Source organism: Mobula birostris, chromosome 28, assembly GCF_030028105.1.
Source record: "Mobula birostris isolate sMobBir1 chromosome 28, sMobBir1.hap1, whole genome shotgun sequence".
NCBI classification, from domain to species: Eukaryota; Metazoa; Chordata; class Chondrichthyes; order Myliobatiformes; family Myliobatidae; genus Mobula; species Mobula birostris.
Window position 1 is genome coordinate 33,614,376 of NC_092397.1, and position 24,090 is coordinate 33,638,465.

A 24,090-nucleotide genomic window follows, 5' to 3' on the forward strand; every position below is an offset into this window, starting at 1 on the left:
GAACTAGAAGTGGAAATAACAATGAATTCCCAGTGCATTGGTAAAACATTCGGCCACGAGTACACACTCCTCAACGAAGGACATTTTACATGGGACGTAATCACTGTGTCCCGGGACGGATGAGGACAGCACCAATCCCGGGGTCAGAGAAACAGGACTGTTCCTGAACTAAACGCAGAAACAGCCGGAAATACTCCGCAGTTTAGGCAGAGTCTGTGGAGGGAGAAACCGAGTTCACGTTCCAGGTCGATTACCTTTCACAGCTCCGAGCTCGCAGTCAGACGGAAGGAGTCTCACGGAGTCTCTGTAGGGTGGCCTGAGCTGGATGAAAGCACCGAATCCACTGGCCCTCTCCTTTCTGACTCTTTGAACTGTAAACCTTAAATCGAGCACAAGAACAGCCTTTGTTTAACATTTCAAATGTGGCAGAGGCGGATGAAGTAAATATTTCTGGAAACATTGTTCCACCTCACCGTGTGTTACGTCGAATAACTCTGAGATACAGAGTGACTGAGGGGAGATTTCACGAAGCTGAACACAAAGTCCTGTCCTCTCGGCAGACTCTTCCTTCCCGGGGTCACTGCAGACCGACTGTTCCACATCCTCAAACAACCGATCACTTCAACCCCAAACTCTGATTTAACCTCTTTAACCCTTTTACATTTACTTTGCAAATTCGAGTTGCAATTACATTTAATATGGAAACAGCAAAACCGTTTTCCTGTCAGGAAAATTAACCCCCGTCTTTCCCGTAACAGACGGGGATACTAAACACTAAAGTAGCGAAAATCGAATGCGAAAGAGCGATCAGTCGTTAGGATGTCCGAGCTCAGGATACTTCAAATGGTCATCCGATGTTGTCCGTTGACCGTGGCACCGGCGCCTTTCACACATACACTTCGTCCTCTGCGATGAGAGAGGCCACGGAATCGCTTCCGATTCAGCTGTACCTAGTGTAAAGCTCCCAATCCGGTCTGATCGTTTTGGGGGGAGGAACATTTATCAAGAGGATATAACTGATGCAGGAAAATATTTTCCAGATTTTCCACTTTGCCCACACTGGAAAATTTGTCTCTATTTCTACTCCTTAAATAAAGGCAGACACTGACGTCCGCAGTATCAGTACTGAGGACCAAAACGGTGCAGGGGCGCTTGCAGGACAGTTTTGAATTTGTGGAAAGGACTGTTTTCGGGGATTCATCTTCGAGTGTCAGTGGGTTCGCCTCAATTGCCACTGACTCATTAAAACATACGTGGATGAGTGTGTGCCTTCGATACCATGCTGTACATACCGGAATCAAAAACCTCGGATAAAGCAGAAATGCCCGTCTTCGACCATAGCACACATGTAATTTAAACTCTTTCTTCATCTCTCCTTCGATTATTCAACAGAATGCCAGTAGATTGACAGGTAGCGGTTTTTAAACGCACTGATATGTGAGGAATACGGCAGAACACGAGGAATTCTGCAGATGCTGGAAATTCAAGCAACACACGTCAAAGTTGCTGGTGAACGCAACAGGCCAGGCATCATCTCTAGGAAGATACAGTCGACGTAGTCGTTTTGGGCCGAGACCCTTCGTCAGGACGAGGAATACGGCAGAAGATAGTGTCGATCCAGCGACGTCGGAGTTATGGGCCCATCACGGTTTCGCTGCGACACTGTGCTACACAGATTCATTGGAGTTGCTATGCAATGAATGTTGTGCAATGCTTTTTGCATTTCCCCACTGATACAGCAAGGGTCCGTTCTAAGTTCCCTTATATCTTACAGTCTTATCCCGCGCTTCAACGACGGAAAGAAACCCAAGCGTATAAACATTTCTTTATCTGGAATTTTCCGTCCATTTTTCCAAAAAATAGTGGAGATGCCGGGGATTGAACCCGGGACTTCATACATGCGAAGCATGCGCTCTCCCACTGAGCTACATCCCCAATGTCAAATTTATGATGAAATTATCCATCGGATGATCCCATGAGATCATAAGCTTTCGGAGAAGAATTAGGCAATGCGGCCCATCAAGTCTGCTCCGCCATTTTTCCCTCCTCAGCCTTCTCCCATAACCTTTGATGCCGTGTCCGACCAAGAACATATCAAGCTCTGCTTTTACCACCCCAAAAGACCTGTCCTCCACAGATGCCTGTGGTAATACATTCCAAAAAAAACACCTCCCTCTGGCTAACCAGATTTCTCCGCATCTTTGTTTTAAATGGACGCCCCTCTATCCTAAGACTGGACCTCTTATCCTTGACCTCCCACCACAGGCAATATCTTTCCCACATCTGCTCTGTCGGCCTTTCAACATTCTAAACGTTTCAATGAGATCCCTTCTCATCCTTCTAAATTACAGTGAGTACTGACCCAGAGCTATCACAAGTTCCTCATATGATAACCCTTTCATTCCCGGAGTCATCCTTGTGAACCTCCTCTCCATCCTCTCCAATGCCAGCACATCTTTTCTAAGATGAGTAGGCCAAGACCGGTCACAATACTTCCCCTTAAGGAAACCAACAGTATCAATGAACGAAAAGCTACACACAAACAGAATGACAAACAACCAGTGTGAAAGTATGTAAATTCATAATAAATAAATAAATAGATGACATAAAACGACAGAGGAATTATATATGTGAGGACTGGGCCTGTAAGCCACGGCACTTCCGTGCTTCTCTTAACCGCATCTCTTCCATTTCACGCACGTCCACTCTTAACCCATCCTCCCACCCCCTACCAAAGACAGGGTTCCGCTTGTCCTCACCTACCACCCCACCAGCCTTCACGTCCAGCACACAATTCTCTGTAGCTTGCACCATCTCCTAGTGTACCTCACCACCAAGCACATCTTTCTCCCAACCATCCCACTACCCCCCTCCCCACTTTCTGCTCCCGCAGGAGTCGCTCCCTACGCGACTCCATTGTCCACTCATCCCTCGCCACAGAGGGATCCTGGTACTCAACCTTGCAAGCGAAACAAGTGATGCACCTGTCCCTTCACTTCTTCCCTCACTACAATTCAGGGCCCCGAACAGTCCTTCCGGGTGAGCTGACACATCACCTGTGAATCTGTTGCGGTTATGTGCTGTGTTCAGTGCTCCCGGTGTGGCTTCCTGTATATCCTGAGATCCGACATAGATTTGGAGACCGTTTCGCCGACCACCTACGCTCTGTCTGCCACAAGCAGCGGGATCTCCCAGTAGCCACCCATTTTAATTCCACTTCTCGTTCCTACTTCGATATATCAATCCATGGCCTCCTCTACTGTCACGATGAGGCCCCCTTCCAGGTTGAAGGAATAAAACCTTATATTCCGTCTGCACAGCCTCCAACCTAATGGTATGAACATTGATTTCTCGAACTTCCGGCAATCGTCCCTCCCGCCCTTCCTTCACCAGTCCCCTTCCCCTTTTCCTTCTCTCACTTCATGTTCATGCAGTGCGCGCGGCCTCTCCGGTGATGAATATCTGTTATCTGTCAAGTAGGAGTCCGTGTACAATCCTGATTTGATGGAGACAGACGTGAGAGAACGGAGAACATCTGGTGAAACTTCTCAAATGCTCGTTCCGCTGCCGCCGCTACTATATGATCCGAAATCTCCGCAGGGGAAAGCCCCGAATCCTCGGCTTTGCCTGTTGCTTGGCGGCCGGGACTGGGGTCGAAGCGCTCGACAGAGATGGTGCTCCGTGCTCGGTGTCAAAGGGCTGGTCGGAAGCTCAAAGGTTTCGGATGGACTGAGAGTTGGACTGTGGTCGGGTGCTTCCAGGATGCTGCATCGGCAAGTTTGCGGCACTGGAAGATCATGGCAGGGAGAGTTTTCCCCTTCTACCGTCTGCGTAAGATGATGGGCTATCGGGATTTTGAGAACTTTTTTTTAACCTTTCCCTTGGTCTGTTATCAATAACGGTATTGCTTTGTACTGCTGTAACTATATGTTATAATTATGTGTTTTTTGTCAGTTTTAGTCCTGGTCTTTTTTTGTGTTTCTGTGATATCATACTGGATGAACATTGTATGTTTTTAATGCATGTATTTCTAAATGACAATGAAACGAGGGCTGAGTGTCCTCATAATCTAATCTAATCTAATCCACCCCCAGCCCCCAGTGCCTCTGCCCGCTTTTCTTTCTTCCGTAGCGGTCTATCACCACCTACCAGACTTCCCCCTTTCCAGCCCTGTATCACTGTCATCAATCAACCTCCCAGCTACATTCTTCACCTCTCTCCCTCCCGGTTTCACCTGTCACCTTGCGTTTCTCTCTGCCCTTAAAATCTCTCCTCATCTATTGTTGCCCGGCGAAAGGTCTCGGCCGGAAACGTCGACGCACATTTTTCCATAATGCTGACTGTCCTGCTGCGTTCCTCCAGCATTTGTGTGTGTTGCTTGGATTTCCAGCACGTGTAGATTCTGTCTTGTTTTTGAAGAGGTTGAGAACGGCTTCGGGTTGGTTGACGGAATGTTGTCCCGGAGCGAATCGTTGCCCGACTTGGTCTGGGCCCGATGCCCGGGTCCTAATGCGAGGACTATCCAGAGTCTCTTATGTCTGGGTCGTTAATGCTCTATCCCTCTTGCAACTCGATCCCGATATTTTCTCAGTGAACGTCCTTTATATCATTTAATTGTTCAGATGGACAATTAATCTCACGTCAAGTTTTTGCTTTTATAAGTAATGAGGTTTTCACCCACACTGGAGAATCACTACGTTCCATCCCGAGATCCCATTAAGTTCCCAATCCTGTCCAGATGATTGAGTGAATGTCGGAAGTCCTTGAATAACCAAAAGTTCACCTTGTCTCCGTGTGAACGGAACTTGCGACTTTGATGCACAAATGATGATCTGTTTTCCGCATTGCAAGCACTTCTCTCAAACAATTCCTCCAACGGGATTTAGTTGTTGCTGAATTAACTATTAAAACTTCAAAACTTCTCAGCCTGACCAGTCGGTGTCGCTGATGTTTTTGTCCCTTTCTTTAAAGAGGAGGTGAGGTTTGAATTTCTCCACCGGTCCGTGATACAACAAGGCCTTGACCTTTACTCTCTCCTGTGCTACAGGCTTATGCCCCGCGCTTCAAACGGGAATCTAACGTTCGGCCTATATAGTACGGGCAATTTCCTCATCTGGGATTTTCCGCCAATTTTTCGCAATTCAGTCATCAACGTGGAGATGCCTGGGTTTGATACATGCGAAGCATGCGCTCTGCCACTGAGCTGCATCTCCACCGTCTAACTTACGTGAAATCTTCTGTCTGAGTCGCTGATCACAAAGGCTGGACGGTGAGTGATAGAACATGGAAGTCGGACTCGGCTGTTCCATCTTTCCAGCCAGACCGCCATTCATTTCGATCCTGGTTGATCATCTAAGCACAGTTCCCTATTCTCCAGCTCAAGGCACACTCTTTTATCCGTTTTGTACATGAAAATCTGACTGACCTCTCCTTGATTTATTCACTTATTTGTGAGAGTCTGCGCCAGTAAGAAAAGGAGACGTGAGTGACGGCCACACACCACAGAACTTTAAGGAGTTTAAGCCAAGAGCAACAACAGGCCTTTTCAAAGCAGAATATCAGACTATCAGTTTCAAATGTTTGTGCCCAGACAGATGAAGTAAAATATTACACCAAACAGAAATCTCTACGTTAGTTCTAAATAGAAACAGAACATTGTGCAAATGGCCTTCCACGCTGAATTAAAGTAAATATTTCAAATCACCGATCATTTATCACATTCTTGAAGAAACTGAGTGACCATTAATTCCCTGAATTAACGTTGCTCCATGATTCACTAAATGCCCATCGATACTATCTCTAAGAATCTTTTTTCAACTGCTTTCCAACCACAGACTTAAGGCTCACTGGAATATCATTACCCGGACAATCCCTTCTACCTTTTTTGATCAAGGGGACAACATTCGCCTCCCTCCAATCCTCCGGTACCAGTCCTGTGGACAACGAGGACATGAAGATCCTAGCCAGAGGCTCAGCAATCTCTTCCCTAGCCTTGCGGAGCAGACTGGGGAATATTCCGTCAGTCTCCAGAGACCTATCCGTCCTAATTTTTTTTAACAATTCCAACATCTCCTCTCCCTTAATATCAACATGCTCCAGGACACCAACCACACTCATATTATCCTCACCTTCATCAAGTTGCCTCTCATTGGTGAGTACCAAAGGGAATTATTCATTGAGGACCTCGCTCACTTCCACTTCCTGCAGGCACATCTTCCCACCTTTAACTCTAATTGGTCCTACATTCACTCCTGTCATCATTGTGTTCTTCACTTAATTGAAGAATGCCTTGGGGTTTTCCTTTACCCTACTCGCCAAGGCCTTCTCATGCTCCCTTCTTGCTCTCCTCAGCCCCTTCTTAATTTCCTTTCTTGCTACCCTATAATCCTCAATAGACCCATTTGATCCTTGCTTCCTAAACTCATGCATGCTGCCTTTTTCAAACTGACTAGAATTTCAACCTCACTAGTCACCCATGGTTCCTTCACCCTACCATTCTTTATCTTCCTCACCGGGGCAAATTTATCCCTACCATTGAGCAAGAGATTTTTAAACATCGACCACATGGCCATAGTACATTTCCCTGCAAAAATATCATCGAAATTCACACCCGCAAGTTCCAGCCCTATAGCCTCATAATTTGCCCTTCCCCAATTAAACAAAATTTCTGTCCTCTCTGATTCTATCCTTTTCCATGATAATGTTAAATGGTATTATAGAAACCGCAACAGTCAGCAAGAATGGTAATCGCAGATATGCAGAATAACTGCAGTTGTTGTAAACATAGCAAGAGGAAATGAGTGGTATTTCGGAGTGAAGTAGTGAGAGTTCAGGGTCACCCTATACCTGTAAGAAGGAAGGAAAGGCAGAGACGGCAGTTCCAGATATTCTACATGGATGACAAGGGATGTTGAGAGATTGACTTCAGTAATAGGAAACATGTGTTAGGGAAAGAGCACTGAATTAAATAACATCAAGAGTGTACAGAGAATTTGAAAGAAGAAATCAGAAGGGCAACACAAGTCACAGGTTATGAGTGGCAAATAAGATTAAAGGAATGATCTATAATGATAACAATGCAAAATGTATTAAAAAGTATGTGAAGTGCAAGAGGATGCGCCGTGTGAGAATAGGACCAATCAGGTGCGATAGTGGAAACGTGTGCATGTCGTCGGAGGAGTTAGCGGAGGTACTTGATGCATACTTTGCATTCGTATTCACCAGGGAAAACGACCTTGACATTTGTGTGAACGACTTAGATTGGACTAAAGCACTTGAGCAGATAGAGATTAGCACGGAGGATCTGCTGAATCATTAGAAAAATATTAACTTAGATTAGTCACCGGAACCGAATGAGATATACTCCAGGCTACTGTGGGAAGCAAGGCAAGAGATTGCTGAGCCTCTTGTGATGAACTGTGTGTTATAAATAGGTATGGGGAAAGTATAGGGACGATTGGAAATATGACAATGTTCTTCCCTTGTTCAAGAAAGGGAGTAGAGCGAACCCAGGAAATTATATACCAGTGAGTCTCACTTCAGTGCTGGGCAGGTTGTTGGAGAGGATCCTGAGAGGAAGGAGTTATGTGCATTTGGAGAGCTTAGTGGATCCAGAACTGGGCTGCTCACAGAAGGCAAAGACCAGTTGTAGACGGGTCATATTCTGCATGGAGGGCGGTCACAAGTGGTGCGTCTCAGCGATCTTTTTCTGGGATCCCTGTTGTTCGTTTCATAACCTGGATGAAGACGTGGAGGGATGAGTTAGAAAACTTGCTGATGACACAAAGGTTGGGGGTGTTGTGGATAGTGTGGAGGGCTAGCACAGGTTACAGCGGGACATTGATGCGATGCAAAAGTGGACTGAGAATTGGCAGATGGAATTAACCCAGATAACTGTGAGGTGGTTCATTTTGGTAGGTCAAATATGATGATAGAATATAGTATTAATCATAAAACTCTTGGCCGTGTGGACGATCAAAGGTATCTGGGAGTTGGAGTCCATAGGACACTAAAGGCTGCTGCGCAGGTTGACTCTCTGGTTAAGAAAGCATACGGTACTTTGGCCTTCATCAATCCTGGGATTGAGTTTAGGAGCCGAGAGGTAATGCTGCAGCTGGGCAAACCCCACTTGGCATACTGTGCTCGTTTCCAGTCGCCTCACTACAGAAAGGATGTGGAAGCCATAGAAAGTGTGCAGAGGAGATTTACAAGGATGTTGCCTGGATTGGGGAGCATGCCTTATGAGAATAGGTTGAGTGAACTCGGTCTTTCCTTCTCGGAGCGACGGAGGATGAGAGGTGAACTGACAGAAGTGTGTGAGATGATGAGAGACATTGATCATGTGCATAGTCAGAGACTTTTTCCCTAGGGCTGAAATGGCTTGCACTAGAGGGTGCAGCTTTAAGATGCTTGGAAGTAGGTACAGGGGAGATGTCAGGGTAAATTCCTTTACGCAGATAGTGTTGAGAGCGTGAAATATGTTGCCAGCGACGGTGGTGGAGGCAGATACGATTGGGATGTTAAGAGACTCCTGGACAGGTATCTGGAGCTGAGAAAAATAGAGGACTATGTGTAACGCTAGATAATTTCTAAGGTAAGGACATGCTCGGCACAGCTTTGTAGGCCGAAGGGCCTGTATTGTACTGTATGTTTTCTATGGTTTTATGTTTCTGTATTTCGAGCATGATGAAGTAGAGTCGATGTACTAAATAGCCCAATTCTCTCCCTATGTCGTACACCATTAAGGACTATGTGGTGTATGTTTAAATTTAGCCACATAGTTACAAACACACATAATTTCAGATATCCAAAGTATTTATAAAGTAAAAGATTTCCTAACTCTGGTACCATCCTTACGAACGAAAGGAGCAGCCCCCCGAATTGCAGCAGAACGCGTTGTTCGTCGCAGGAACCAAAGGCTGAAGGTGACACAATGGGGTGTCACAATCGGGCGCTGGGAACAGACTCAAATGCAAGACACAGACACTGAAGTACAAGGAACAGGACTTGATTATAGTAGGGACGTGACAGGATACAGCCAAGGAGCAGGGACAAGAACGCAGACTAGGGCTTGGACCCCGAGCCAGAGACTGGGCAAGGACCCAGAACCTGGGTCTTGCCTCGGGCTCGGTCCCCAGAACCAGGCATGGACATGACATGACTGCAGGACTGGAGGCTGGGGGCTTGAGGCTTGAAGCCTGGAGACAATGTCGGGGTCTTGAGGCTTGAGGCTTGAGGCTGGAGTCTAGGTCTTGACGCTTGAGTTTGGAGAGAGCCTGTGGTCTTGTTCTTGAGGCTTCAGCTTGCAGACAGCCTGGGTTCTGGGTCTTGAGGATTGAGCTTGGAGACAGGCTGGGGACGTGATCTTCAGGTTTGAGCTTGGAGACAGCCTGGGGTCTTGGTCTTGAGGCTTGAGCTTGGAAACAGGCTGGGGTCTTGTCTTGAGCTTGGAGGCAGGCTGGGGTCTTGGTCTTGAGGCTTGAATTTGGAGACAGGCTGGGGTCTTGGTCTTGAGGCCTGCAGGCTGGGATCTTGGTCTTGAGGTCTGCAGGCAAGGATCTTGGTCTTGAGCTTGGAGACAGGCTGAGGTCTTGGACTTGAGTCCAGGGTACTTCGAGGTTTGGGTATGGACCGAGCCAGAGACTGGGCAAAGACCCAGAACTTGGGTCTTGACTCGGGCTCGGACTGCAGAACTAGGCGAGGACAAGACGAGGCTACAGGATTGGATATGACTTGGGTGTGGAACACTGGGTAGGGCGAGAAGCAAGGACAGGTAAAGGAACATGGGCAGGACTCGGATACGGCTGGACTAGGCACGGACTGGACGAGTGCATTCAGAAGCACGGAGCCTTGGATTAGAAGAAACAAGAGCACGGAAAACAGAGCCGGGACCCCTCCATGCGAACAGGACGTAGGCCTGGGATTCACACACATAACACAGAGCCGGGACCCCTCCTTGGGAACAGGACGTGAGGGCGGGACTCAGACACAGAACACTGAACATGAAAAGACGGATTCCAACACTAGGTGGCGGCAAACAGCCGGGCCCACCTTGCGAAGGCGTGGACACCGAGAGAGAATTCCACGCAACGAAAGACAGTTCCTTATCTTGACCTAACAAGGCTGCGGTCTTGTTCCGGCGGTAAGACTTCAGCGATACAGGTGGGGTATCCAGGCTAGGTGAGCAGGCAGAAAGTCAGGCGAGTTATCCAGGCAAAAAGTCACGCGAGGGGGGAAAATACAGGGAGGGGAACAGAGCAGTTCAGCAGCCAGTCCTTGGTTTGCAGAGGTATTTATGTCTCTGCCCCAAAGCGAGAAGTATATTCCAGCAACAGAAACTGGGGAAAACCAGAAACCCCGGAACAAGGAACCATGGACCGGACCGTTTAACCTGAACACGGATTTCACGGACCGGAACCAGAGGGTTGAATTCTCGCTCATTCTTGTATTATCTCACCACCTCGTTCTTCATTCTTATTGTTAGTCCGGAAATTCTCCAATGCTTTTTTTTATATTTATACTCTTTTGCTGATATGAATTATTATTTTATCAGTTGCTTTTCAGATTTCTATACTGGGATAAGGGTAATTCACATGGATGTCTGAAAGGCTTCTGGTGACTGAGATCACGGACGACATCGTGTATAGTCCGGAATTTGAGTATTGTGAGCAGTTTTGACCCCTTATCCAAGAAAGGATGTGCTGGTATTGGGAGTGCCCAGAACAGTGAACGTGAATGATATCAGAGTTGAAAGCGTCAACAAATCAATGGAGTGACGGTCGACTATCTGACTACACAGTATTACAACTATTGATTGAACATACATGGGACCATGTTTGATGCGATGTGACAAAGTAAGTCTGGTCTGTAATCTTTTTTGATCTCTGTTATAACGTTGCATGTAACAACCATATTTGTCTGGTTTGAGGCAGTCCAATTGACATAAGCCCATTTTCTGACGTTTACGTGATGCAGTCCAGAACTTCTCCAATCACTTCAACTTAATCTCTTGAATAGCCGATCACAGCTGCACTGTACGGAGTGCTGGCCGCTTGCAGATTTGTCCGTTTATCTACACTTGCTGACTTCAGACTTGCAACTTATATTAATAATCGTAGATTGGTTCATGTTTCGAACAATAAGCTGAGTGAGCAGTAATGGATAGAATGTTTATTTGCCACCAGCAACTCATACATTTGGAAAGGACATGCTGCTGAGAAGTAACAGATTAGCAATAAACCTCGCAGACCCAGGAGAGTAAATTTCTCACACCAGTTCAGACACTGCTGCTGTTATTCTCACGAATGTTGATGTTTATTTTCTTTGAACAGCCAATATTCCCAACAGAGCTAACAACACTGAACTGGCGTGTTTGTTCGAGTGGCTGAAACATAGAAAGGTATTCAAGTGAATAACTTTATGTCTGGGGAGGTATCCTCTCTATACATAAGGCAGTTTGTCATGTAGCAGATCAGAGTGTCTGCCGGATCTGTGAATTCCGGAGCAACAGAAGTTACGGATTCTAACTGAAATGGGGTATTTAGTCATCTTTAGCGTACTATCTATCTATAATCCTGTTATTTCAGCTGTTGGAATTCTCGGTAAGAAACAGGGTCAGCTGCTGTTTGTGGAAGCTTACATTTAATTCCAATCATTTCTGTCGCTATCCCGGACAGACATCTTTCTTCTAGCGGTTGGAAGGTCGCTGGGCATCTGGTTCTTCTCGCACCTGCAATGAATTTGGAAATATTGTGTTTATACCACACAATTTGATTTAATTGATATGTGAGCGATTTTTTTGAGTTATGTGCAACAATTAAATCATCTTTTAGCGTATGTCCGGATCTCCATACTGTCCCAGGAAAGTGTGGTAGACTTTTTTTTTGAATATGTGAGTCGTATCTGAATATGAAGCAGTTGAAGGGCAAGTTAAAAAATCCTCGCAGAGACAATTAGCACAACCGATGGGGTGCGTCATAGATATCAAAACTGTGAAATGCATTCTATTATATAGACACCTGACGCCGTTACGGACATTTGACGACTGCACCGAGTTTGCTGCTCAACATTGAATTCCTCGCCCCAGCTTCCCTCTGATGGATTCAATGGGAGGCGTCATGTCTGTCTCTGAGGCTATGTCAGACTGTGCTGTATGTATTGGAATTGGTCAATGTTCTTATGTGAAGTCAGTAAGGTAGCTAATAAAACTAGGGAAATGCAGGAAACACTAAACCCCAAGCAGTTTGCAAGAAAGATACACAAACACGAGAAAAACTGCAGATGCTGGAAATTCAAGCATTACACACAAAATGCTGGTCGAACATAAGACGAAGGGTCTCGACTGTACTTCTTCCTACAGACGCTGCCTGGCCTGTTGCGTTCTACCAGCATTTTGTGTGCGTTGTATGGAAAGAGAAACCAGTTAACACTCGTGTCGGGGGTTTCTCTGAGAACAGCCCTGAGGGAGATACTGTAACTGTTTTGCCACATATGCTGGTTTGCCTCGATGAGTGATTCAAACATTCCCTGTGTTCCTTCCGTCATTCGGCTGTTCTGTCCGTGACAGAGAGTTCTCTGGAATTTGACGATTGGCTAATGGAAGAATACCGCCACAGAGTCTGGATGCATTCATTTCACTCACACGAGACACAGAAAGCGCCAATAGCAAACAAGAGAAAATCTGCAGATTTTGTAAATGTAAGCAACACGGTCAAAATGCTGGAGGAACTTATCAGGCCTGGCAGTATCCATGGGAAAGCATCAACACTCGACATTTCGGGCCGGGACCCTTCGGCAGGACGAGAAAAAAAAACTGAGGAGTAGATATGAAGGGTGAGGTCAGGGGAGAGGTGATAGGTAAAACCTGAAATGGGAGGGATGAAGGAAAAAGCTGGGAAGTTGATTGGTGATAGAGATACAGGGCTGGAGAACTGGAAGTCTGATCGAAGAGGACAGAATGGTATTGAGGGAGGTATAGGGACAGGTTGTTTCGCTTGCAAGGAAAAGTACCAGGAGGACGTTCACGGGGGAGCGACGAAAGTACAAGGGAGTCACAAAGGGAGCTATCCCAGCGGAAAGCAGAAACTGGGCGGAGGAGGAAGTGAAAGGTATGCTTGGTGCTCGTCCCCTTTTTCTTTTTCCAATGCCCTCTTTTCTCTTCTACCAGACTCCCCCTTCTCCAGCACGTTATCTGTTTCACCAATCTACTCCCCAGCCCGTTACATCGTCCTCCCCCTTCAGGTTTCACCTATCATCTTGTGTTTCCACCTGCCCTACAACCACCTTCTAATTATACTCCTCAGCACTTTTTCTCTCCAGTCCGGCCGGAGGTCCTCGGCCCGAAACGCCGACTGTTCTATTCCCCATAGATTTTGCCCAGGGCCTGCTGAGTGCCTCCACCATTTAATGTTCCATCCCGTAGAACATGTTCTATCCAGCATCGACGGTGAAGAGGTTGCTACCCAGTTTTTGCTGTCCGTTACCCCTTCATAATACGGTCATCAATAACGAATCGGAATTCGAAACTTACTCATTTTATTTGACTCGAGAAATAAGTTTTCCCTCTGTACCAGGACAGTGCCCTCCGTCGACCGTTTCACCGTTAAATGCATCAATAAATTGGAAATAATGCACAATCCCCAGGTATAGTTCCAATGGCTCCTGCTCAGTATTTTCTCAACCTGCTGTTTTCTGTCTCTCTCTTCCAGCGAATTTGGTTGCGATTGTGATCCTGTCCCGGGAAAAGTGCGGTCTCTCCAAATGTGTCACTCGCTATCTGGTGGGAATGGCAGCGGCCGATCTACTGGTCGTTATCTCCGATCCGCTGATGAAGTGGACTGCTCTGATTTATTTACTTTGTCTACGCGATATGGATGCGATGGGAAGTGAGGACCTCGGTACAATAGCTAACACTAAAGAGGCAAGCCGAGAAAATATGGGCCTAAAGATAGACAGGTCACCGGGTCCTGTCAGAATGCATGGCAGAGTACTGAAGAAATGACACAGATTACAGTCGAGGCTTTGGTCATTAATTAATAAAATTATCTGTACACTGGGCACATCCTGACGGATTGGAAGACAGCAAAATTCCCACCACTGTCAAAATAAACGGATGTAGGCAAAAGGCTGGAACCTATAAGCCTGTTAGTTTTACATTTGCAGGTGGAAAAATGCTTGAAGCTATCATTAAAGAAATGAAAGTGAGGCATCTGGAAAGAAGTGGACCCGTCAAGCAGAAGCAGCATGGATTCAGCAAAGGCAAGTCCTGTTTGACAAAGTTACTGGAGTTCTTTGGGAATATAACCAAAGGAGCGGACAGAGAGTTAAATCCTGGTTGCCTTGGGCTGCGTAAGTCGAGGGAATACACTCTGGTCGGCAAACCCATGATATTGGGATGACTCTTCCACCTCAAACTCCGGTTTTTGTTGATGCTGTGTAACTTGCTACCTCGTTACAAATAATGCCAGGAACATAAAACAGCTCACTGCATACGATTAAAGAAATTATATTTATGATTTTTAACTTAACTAAAGGATTAGTAAAGAAAATAAAGAAGAAAAAAAAATGTTGGTCCACTATGGAAGATCCCACACTTGGTGACGCGTGGGGGATTCTGGACTCAGTCTCGATCCCAGCTTCCGTCAGCTTCAGATGGGCTGAATGCCATCCACCTCTGCAAGGGCCATATGCCGTGATCTTCCTCTGAACGGGGCGTCCCCTGTCAGCCGGATGGTATGGCGGGTGCTCGTGGAACCACCCACATCAGACTCCTCAGAAGAAAAGACACATTTCAGATTCATCACCTTCTCTATAACCCTCGTCTTCCAACCTCGAGGTCCGGGGACCCCCAAATTGAATGGCTTGTTGTCAATTTTCCTTTTTTCGGAGAGCGTTTCTCCCCCACAGTCCCAAAAAAGGTCAAAAGGCAACCTTGGGGTCTCAGGGTACTTGCAGGCACATCATAAAGAGGCCGGCCAGCATGAAATTTGCCTGACAATCTGTAGGAATTCGTCCTTGACAAATCTGTTGGAATTATTTGAATAAATTACAAGTGGGATAGACAAAGGGCAGTATGGGGATGATTTGTTCACATGGAGAGATGCTCACATGGATAGAATATTGGCAAACTGGCTGGAGGAAAATCAACCAACTAATACCATTCCTACTGTAAAGTATGGTGGAGGTGGCATTATGCTATGTGATACTTTTCACCTGCAGGGAATGGAAATCTAGTCAGGATTCATGGGAAGATAAATGCTGCGTAATATAGAAAGATCCTTGTTAAAACCTGCTGGAAAGCTTAAGATGGGCAGTAAGCTTGTCTTTCACCAGAAGAGCAACCTTAAGCACCTTGCCAGAGCAACTATGGAGTGGCTTTAAATGGAGAAAATTGATGTCCTTGAATGGCCCAATGAGAGTCCCGACCTTCACTCTCTCAAGCATCTCTGGCAAGGCCTCAGGATTGTTCTCCACCGGCACTCCCCAACTAACCTAGCACAGCTGAGCACTTTTGCAATGAGGAAAGGGGCAAGTCTTGTTTCATCATCTTGTGCAAAGCTAACAGAGATTTAAGAAAAAATGACTGCTGGTTGTAATAACTGTGAGAGATGATTCAGCAAGGTACTGAGCAAATACTTTTGGACTGCTAACATTTCAGTTTTTGAATTTTTAGTTTTTGATGGTTTACATTTTTTCCGCTATTTGGGCTCTAGTTTGAAAACAAAGAACATTTGATTGACAAGTGAAAAGAGTTAAACTGATCCAAATCTGTAGTTATAATAGTTATCTATGTGAACAAACGCTTGAGGTTTGAATACTTAGTCAAGGCACTGCGACTTCTCTTAATCCACACTTTCCAGGTCCTATCTATGTTAATGAAATAAGGCCATAAGACAAAGGACAGAATTAGGCCAATTGGCCGACTGAATCCGCTTCGTCATTCAATTATGTCTGATCCTATTTGCTCCTCAGCAGCCTCACACACCAGCCTTTTCCCTGTAACTTTGACGGGGTGGTCCTTTCAAGACCTATCAAGCTCTGCCTTAAATACAACCAACGAACTGGCCTAGAGAGTTTCCTGTGGTAACAAATTCCACAAATTCTGTAACCTCTGACGAATGAAATTTCTCTGCATCTCTGCCTTAAATAGACACCACTCTATCCTGAGGCTGTGCCCTCTTGTCCTAGATTCCCCCATCATGGAAAACATCTTTTTCTACTCTGTCTAGGCTTTTTGACATTAGAAAAGGTTCAATATTTCACCCTTCATCCTTCCAAGTTCCTGCGACTTCAGGCAGAGAGTCATCAAAAGTTCCTATTATGATATACCATTCATTCCCATTATCATCCTTGTCAACCTCCTCTGCACATTCTCCAGTATCAGGACATGTTTTCTTTAATGAGCAGCCAAGATCTGCTCATAATACCCAAGGTGAAGTCTCACCAGTACCTTAGTTCATTGAGGATCTCGCTCACTTCCACAGCCTCCAGACACATCATCCCACCTTTATCTCTAATCGGTCCTCACTTCAATCCTGCCATCCTTTTGTTCTTCACATAATTAAAGAAAGCCTTGATATTTTCCTTTTCCTTACTCGCCATGGTCTTGTCATGCCCCCTTCTTGCTCTCCTCAGCTCCTTCTTATGCTCCTTTCTTGCTACCCTATATTCCTCAATAGACCCATCTGATCCCCTGTATACAACTTCATTCATGCTGCTTTTGCACCTGACTAGATTTTCCACCTCATTTGTCACCCATGGTTCCTTCACCCTACTATTGTTTATCTCCTCACCGAGACAAATTCATCCCTAATATCCTGTAAGATATCCTGAAATATCGACCACATATCCGTAGCACATTTCCCTGCAAAAACATCATCCAAATTCACACCCGTATGTTCTAGCCTTATAGCCTCATGATTTGCTTTTCCCCAATTATTCTTTTTTCCTGTCTTCTCTGACTCTATCTTTTTCCATGATAATGCTAAAGGCCAGGGAGTGGTGGTTGCTGTCCCCCAGATGTTTATCCACTGAGAGATCCGTGACCTGCCCCGGTTCGTTACCTAATAGTAAATCTAGTATGGCATTCAGCGGATTCGGCCTGTCAACATACTGTGACAGGTGTCCGTCCTGGACATAGTGAACAAACTCTACCCTGTCTAAACCATTGGAACTAAACAGGTGCCAACCAATAATGGGGAAGTTAACGTCACCCATGATAACAACCTTGTTATTTTTGCAGTTTTCCAAAATCTGCCTCCCAATCTGCTCCTCGGTGTCTCTGCTACTACCAGACGGCCTATAGGATGCTCCCAATAGAGTAATTACTCCTTTCCTGTTCCTGACTTCCACTCATACTGACTCAAAAGAGGATCCTGCTGCTTTCGTCACCCTTTCTGTAGCTGTAATAGTATCCCTGACCAATAATGCCACTCCTCCTCCCCTTCCCCCCACCCCCTGCCCTTCTATCCCTTTTAAAGCACTGAAATCTAGGAATATTGAGAATCCATTCCAGCTTTGGTGCCGGCAAGGTCTCACTAATTGCCACTACATCATAATTCCATGGATGCATCCACGCTCTCAGTTTATCAACTTTGTTCCTGATGCTTCTTGCGTTGAAGTACACGCACTTTAGCTCTTCTTCCTTCCCACTTTTACACCCTTTATTCTGCTTCTCTTTCCGCAAAGCCTTTTCATATGTTAGGTTTGGCTTTACTCCATGCACTATACTTGCAGTTGTCGCATGACTTTTATCCTCCTCCTTCTCACTATCTGCTCTAACTCTCTGGTTCCCATCCCCCTGCAAGTCCAGTTTAACACTCCCTGCTCCATTCTGCAGCAGCACCAGCAAACCTTCCGGCAAGGATGCTACTCGCCCTCCAGTCAGGTGCAACCCATCCCGTCTGAACCGGTCCCACTTTCCCCAGAACAAATCCTAATTGTCCAGAAACATGATGCCCTCCCTCTTGCACCAAATCCTTAGCCGCGTATTGAGCTGCATTACTTTCCTATTTCTAGCCTCACTAGCACCCGGCGCAGGTAGCATTCCTGAGTTTGCAACCTTGGAGGTCCTGTCCTTCAACTTTGCAACTGACTCCCTGAACTCTCTTTTCAGGACCTCCTTGTTCTTCCTATCCACGTAACTGGTATCTACATGGACCGTGAAATCTGGCTGCTCACCCTCCATCTTGAGAATACTGAGAACTCGATCCAAGAACTCGCGGACACTGGTACCAGGGAGGCAACAGACCATCCGGGATTCTCGATCTCTCCCGCAGAACCACTTGTCTGTCCCCCTTACTATCGAATCCCCTGTCACTACTTCTGTCCTCTTTTCCGTCCTTCCCTTTTGAGCTGCGGGTCCAGTCTCGGTGCTAGAGATGCTACCACAGCCACTTGTCCCTGGTAGGTCGTCCCCACCAACAGTATCCAAAACGGTATACTTATTACTGATGGGAACGACCACAAGTGTTCTCTGCACATTCTGTCTATTCCACTTGCCTCTCCTGTCAGTCACCCAGATACCTGTCTCCTAACGTTTAGGGGTGACTATCTCCCTGAAACTCCTGTCTATTTCTGCCTCTGCCTAACGAATGACCCGAATTTGATGCAACTCCAGCTCTTGAGCCCGAACTTGGTTTGTCAGGAGCTGCAGCTGGATGTACCTTTTGCAGGTGTAGTCATCAGGGAAAATTGTGCTGTCCATGACTTCCCACGTACTGCAAACGGAGCACTCGACTACCCTAACTGCTGCCTCCATTACCTACTCCTAAATTAATGAGATTAATGTGAGGGTGACTTGCAGTCCAACTGGTCAGAATTTGGAGTCCCCTTCACTGTCAGGAAGGTAGAGAAGGACAGGGTCGTGCAGAAATTTAATGTGATGAGAAATATTGTGTTTGTTTGAAAATGTAAGGGAGTCACATGTAAGGACGAGGAAAATGAAATTGGACAGGGAGTTGGAGGAACATACACGAAGCAATGAATAAATCACACAGTGAAATAGAAGAGTGCGCCGTGACCAGGAAATATCTTCAGTCGGGATGATCAATGCGTACCAGCTGGTCTTATGCAGTCACAGAAAACAACAGTATAGTGGGTAGAGGACAGGATCGCTCAAGGACACACCTGGCAGTTGATGCCTGGAGCCAGAGTTAGCATGCGAGGTAGAAAACTAATACTTTCCGTTCACTAGTGTTCACTAAGGAGAAGGATAGGGAGGAAAGCAGGAGCAGTATGGGGTATGATGATATTTTCTCGTATGTTGATACGAAAGGGGAGGCTCTGTTGGGTCTGTCAGACCTCATAGATGGGTAAATCCTTTGGGGGATTTATTCCATTTGGGAACACAGTCCGCATGCAGTTAAGTATGATGTTTAAACTGCCGGCAATACACTGGAAGGACAGAGATCTGGCCCGTAGTGGAAGGGAAGGGGAGAGTCTGTCTCTGGTATATACATGCTTTGCATATTTGACTGCTCAAGAAAAGTCAGCAGTTGACTACAAGGACAATGAACTTCAGAACATCTAGACCTTCATTATCAGGACACAGGTCAATAAAACTCAGAGCAGTCTGCAGTGAGCTTAGGGACTTGTACACACCGAGAACTGAACCACACTCCCCCGTTAAACACATGTACAACCATAGCACTTCAAGGACAGATACCTGTGGAACCCTGATAGGGGATGAAATTCATGGACACCATCATTCTCCTCCTTCCACTGGTCATATTTCAGCATGTAACAACGGAGAACATTGAATGACGTGTGCTTCAATTTCCAAAGGTTTTTGAAATGCCACCGGCAGAAGGAGGAACAGAAATGTAGGCAAGTTCTGGAAAGATGTAAAAGCAGCAGAGTATGAATGAATGAATTTCACAATATTGACTGAAATTACCTTAGTGGGGAGACTCAGAGGAGCAGAAATTGTTGGCAACCTGGAAAGATTTGCCAGCATTTCTGTCTTGTACTATGTAATTTTGTGCAGCTTTAACACGTCATCTAAAACTTTGATAATGCTCTATAGGTGTATAGCGGAGAATAGACTCTCTGATGTGGTTTAGAAACACCAATACCCTTGCGTGGAATCGCAATGGAAAAGTTGTGGATGTATCACAGGTAAAGCCCTCCCCACCACTGAGCACATCTAAAAGGACAGGTGTCATAGGACAGCAGCATCCATCATCAAGGACCCTCATCATCCAGGTGATGCTCACTTCTCAATGCTGCCATCCAGAAGGAGTTGCAGGAGCCTCAGGACCCGTAGTACCAGGTTCCGGAATAGCTATTACCCCTCAACGATCAGGCCTTTGAAGCAAAGGGGATAATTTCACTCACCACAACAATGAACTGACATTCAGGGACTCCACACCTCATGCTCTTGATAGTTACTGGGTACTTATTATCTTTTCTGTTTGTTTGTTTTCTGTTTATTTAAACAATTTATTGTCTGTTTTGTGTTTTGTAAATTAAGCTTTTATCCATCTCTGATGTGTGCAGTTTTTCATTGATTCCTTTGTCTTTCTTTGAATGTACTGCGCATGGCAGCAAAAAAAAAATGTATGTGGCAGCATTTGTGCATTGACAATATATTTACTTTGAACATTGAAGTTCACAGAAAATGTCTTGTGAGGATCGGTGAAGGAAGATTGGTCTTTTCTCTTTAGAGGGAAGCAGGATGAGAGGTGACTCGAACGAGGTATATAAAATGATAGGAGGCATCAATTGAGTGGATATCCAGATAAATTTTCCCAAGGTGGAAGTGGTTAAAAAACGGAGGAATAACTTTAATGCGATTGAAGAATAGTATTCGGCGTGAGCTGTCTGTGGTCTTCTTTTAAACACAGGATATGTGTGGAATTCGCTGCTGGTAAAGACAAATGCATTAGAAGTTGCATTGTGGCATGATCCTTGTAATTGATGCATTTAGGTGGGAGACTATTTTGATAACAGTCATCCCCACAGACGGACACAATCTTAGGGGAATATGCTAAACTAAAGGCAAACTAATGATCAACTACCAACTTGTACTTCATCCTCACGTTCCCCTACCTGCGTATTCTGACATCTCATCTATTTTTTTTTATTTTTGAAGAGCCTCATAGAACATAGAACATAGAATAGTACAGCACAGTGCAGGCCCTTTGGCCCACAATGTTGTGCCGATCCTCAAACCCTGTATCCCATATAAGCCCCCACTATAAATTCCTCCACGTACCCGTCTAGTAGTCCTTAAACTTCACTAGCGTATCTGCCTCCACCACTGACTCAGGCAGTGCATTCCACCCACCAACCACTCCCTGAGTGAAAACCCTTCCTCTGATATCCCCCTTGAACTTCCCACCCCTTACCTTAAAGCCATATCCTCTTATATTGAGCAGTGGCGCACTGGGGAAGAGGCGCTGGCTATCCACTCCATCTATTCCTCTTATTATCTTGTACTCCTCTATCATGTCTCCTCTCATCCTCCTTCTCTCCAAAGAGTAAAGCCCTAGCTCCCTTAATCTCTGATCATAATGCATACTCTCTAAACCAGGCAGCATCCTGGTAAATCACCTCTATACCCTTTCCAATGATTCCACATCCTTCCCGTTGTGAGACGACCAGAACTGGACACAAGTGTGGCCTAACCAGAGTTTTATAGAGCTGCATCATTACATCGCGACTCTTAAACACTGTCCCCGACTTATGAAAAGTAACACCTCATAAGCTTTCTTAACTACCATATCCAACTGTGAGGCAACTTTCAGGGATCTGTGGACGAGTACCCCCAGATTCCTCTGCTCCTCCACACTACCAAGGATCCTGCCATTTACTTTGTACTCTGCCTTGTCCTTCCAAAGTGTGCCACCTCACACTTCTCCGGGTTGAACTCTATCTGCCACTTCTCAGACCACTTCTGCATCCTATATTTTTTTCTTTGTAATCGTGGACAATCATCTACACTATCCAGAACACAACCGGCCTTTCTGTCGTTTGCAAACTTGCCAACGCACACTTCTACCCCCATATCCAGGTCGTTAATAAAAATCGCGAAAAGTAGAGGTTCCAGAACAGATCCTTCTGGGACACGACTAGTCACAGTCCTCCAATCCGAATGTACTCCCTCGACCACGATCCTCTGCCTTCTGCAGAAAAGCCAATTCTGAATCCTGCTGGCTAAACTTCCAAGGATCCCGTGCCTTCTGACTTTCTGAATAAGCCTACTGTGTGGAACCTTGTAAAATGCCTTACTAAAATCCATATTCATCACATGCATTGCAGTACCCACATCTATATGAATGGTTACCTCCTCAAAGAACTCTATCAGGCTTGTTAGACACAATCTGCCCTTCACAAAACCATACTATCTGTCCCTGAACAGACCATGATTCTCCAAATGCCCAGACATCCTATCTCTAAGAATCTTTTCCAACAGCTTTCCCACCACAGACGTAAGGCTCACTGGTCTATAATTACCCGGACTAAACCTACTACCTTTTTTGAACAAGGAGACAACATTCGCCTCCCTCCATTCCTCCGGTACCATTCCCGTGGACAACGAGGACAGAAAGATCCTAGCCAGAGGCTCAGCAATCTCTTCCCTCGACTCGTGGAGCAATCTGGGGAATATTCCGTCAGGCCTCGGAAACTGATCCGTCCTGATATATTTTAACAACTTCAACACGTGCTCTCCCTTAATATCAACATGCTCCAGAACTTGAACCTCACCCATATTGTCCTCACCATCATCAAGTTCCCTCTTATTGGTAAATACGGAAGAGAAGTATTCATTGAGGAGCTCACTCACTTCCACAGCCTCCAGGCACATATTCCCACCTTTATCTCTAATCAGTCCTACCTTCACTCCTGTCATCCTTTTTTTCTGCACATAATTGAAGAATGCCTTGGGGTTTTCCTTTACCCTACTCGCCAAGGCCTTCTCATGCCCCTTTCTTGCTCTTCTCAGCCCATTCTTAAGCTCTTTTCTTGCTTCCCTATATTCCTCAATAGACCCATCTGATCCTTACTTCCTAAACCTCTTCCACATGACAAGATTTTCCTCCTCACTTGTCACCCATTGTTCCTTCACCCTACCATTCTTTATCTTCCTCACCGGGACAAATTTATCCCTAACATCCTGCAAGAGATCTCTAAACATCGACCACATGTCCCTAGTACTTTTCCCTGCAAAAACGTCATCCCAATTCACACCCGCAAGTTCTAGCCTTATAGCCTCATAATTTGCCCTTCCCCAAACAAACAAAAACTTTGACAGTCTACTCTTTACATAAATGCCGAGTGGCCTGTTGAGTTCGTCCAACATTTTGCGTGTGTTGAAAGCTGATGAGAATTATGTTAGGTAGGAACTGGGGAGTGCAGAGATCGGGAGCAGCTGTAAGTCGCACCTGAACTTTGAGACATATTTAACGATGAGTGATTCAGAATTATAAACTTTTCTGTGAGGAAGAAAGACAAGAATCCAGATCTAAATACATTGAATGATCAGAGATAAACAATAGGAATTCTGCAGATGCTGGAAATTCAAGCAACACACTTAAAAATTGCTGGTGAACGCAGCAGGCCAGGCAGCATATCTATAATTTTTAGCTTATCTAAAGGATTAGTAAAAAAAAAAAGAAGAAAAAAAAAATGTTGGTCCATTATGGAAGATCCCGCACTTAGTGACGCGTGGGGGATTCTGGACTCAGTCTCGGTGGAAGCTTCCGTCAGCTTCAGATGGGCTGAATGCCATCGAACTCTGCAAGGGCCATTTGCCGTGATCTTCCTCTGAACGGGGCGTCCCCTTTCAGCCGGATGGTGTGGCGAGTGCTCGTGGAACAACCCACATCGAGGTCCTCAGAAGAAAAGACACATTTCAGATTCAGCATCTTCTCTATAACCCTCGTCTTCCAACCTTGAGGTCCGGGGAGCCCCAAATTGAATGCCTTGTCGTCAATTTTCCCTTTTTCGGAGAGCGTTTCTCCCCCACAGTCCCAAAACGAGGTCAAAAGGCAACCTCGGGGTGTCAGGGTACTTGCAGGCACATCATAAAGAGGCCGGTCAGCAAGAAATTTGATTGACAATCTGTAGGAATTCGTCCTTGAAAAATCT

General features: G+C 45.7%; 1 protein-coding gene and 1 non-coding gene across 2 annotated transcripts in view; one reads left to right on the forward strand and one right to left on the reverse strand.

Annotated features, from left to right (window-relative positions):
* LOC140189114 (uncharacterized) overlaps nucleotides 1–24,090 on the forward strand; it is a 1,124,305-nt gene that overhangs the window by 847,488 nt on the left and 252,727 nt on the right. The gene's annotated exons all lie outside the window — the stretch shown is intronic.
* On the reverse strand, nucleotides 1,864–1,935 carry trnaa-cgc (transfer RNA alanine (anticodon CGC)). The gene has a single exon. It is a non-coding gene; the product is annotated as a tRNA-Ala (tRNA).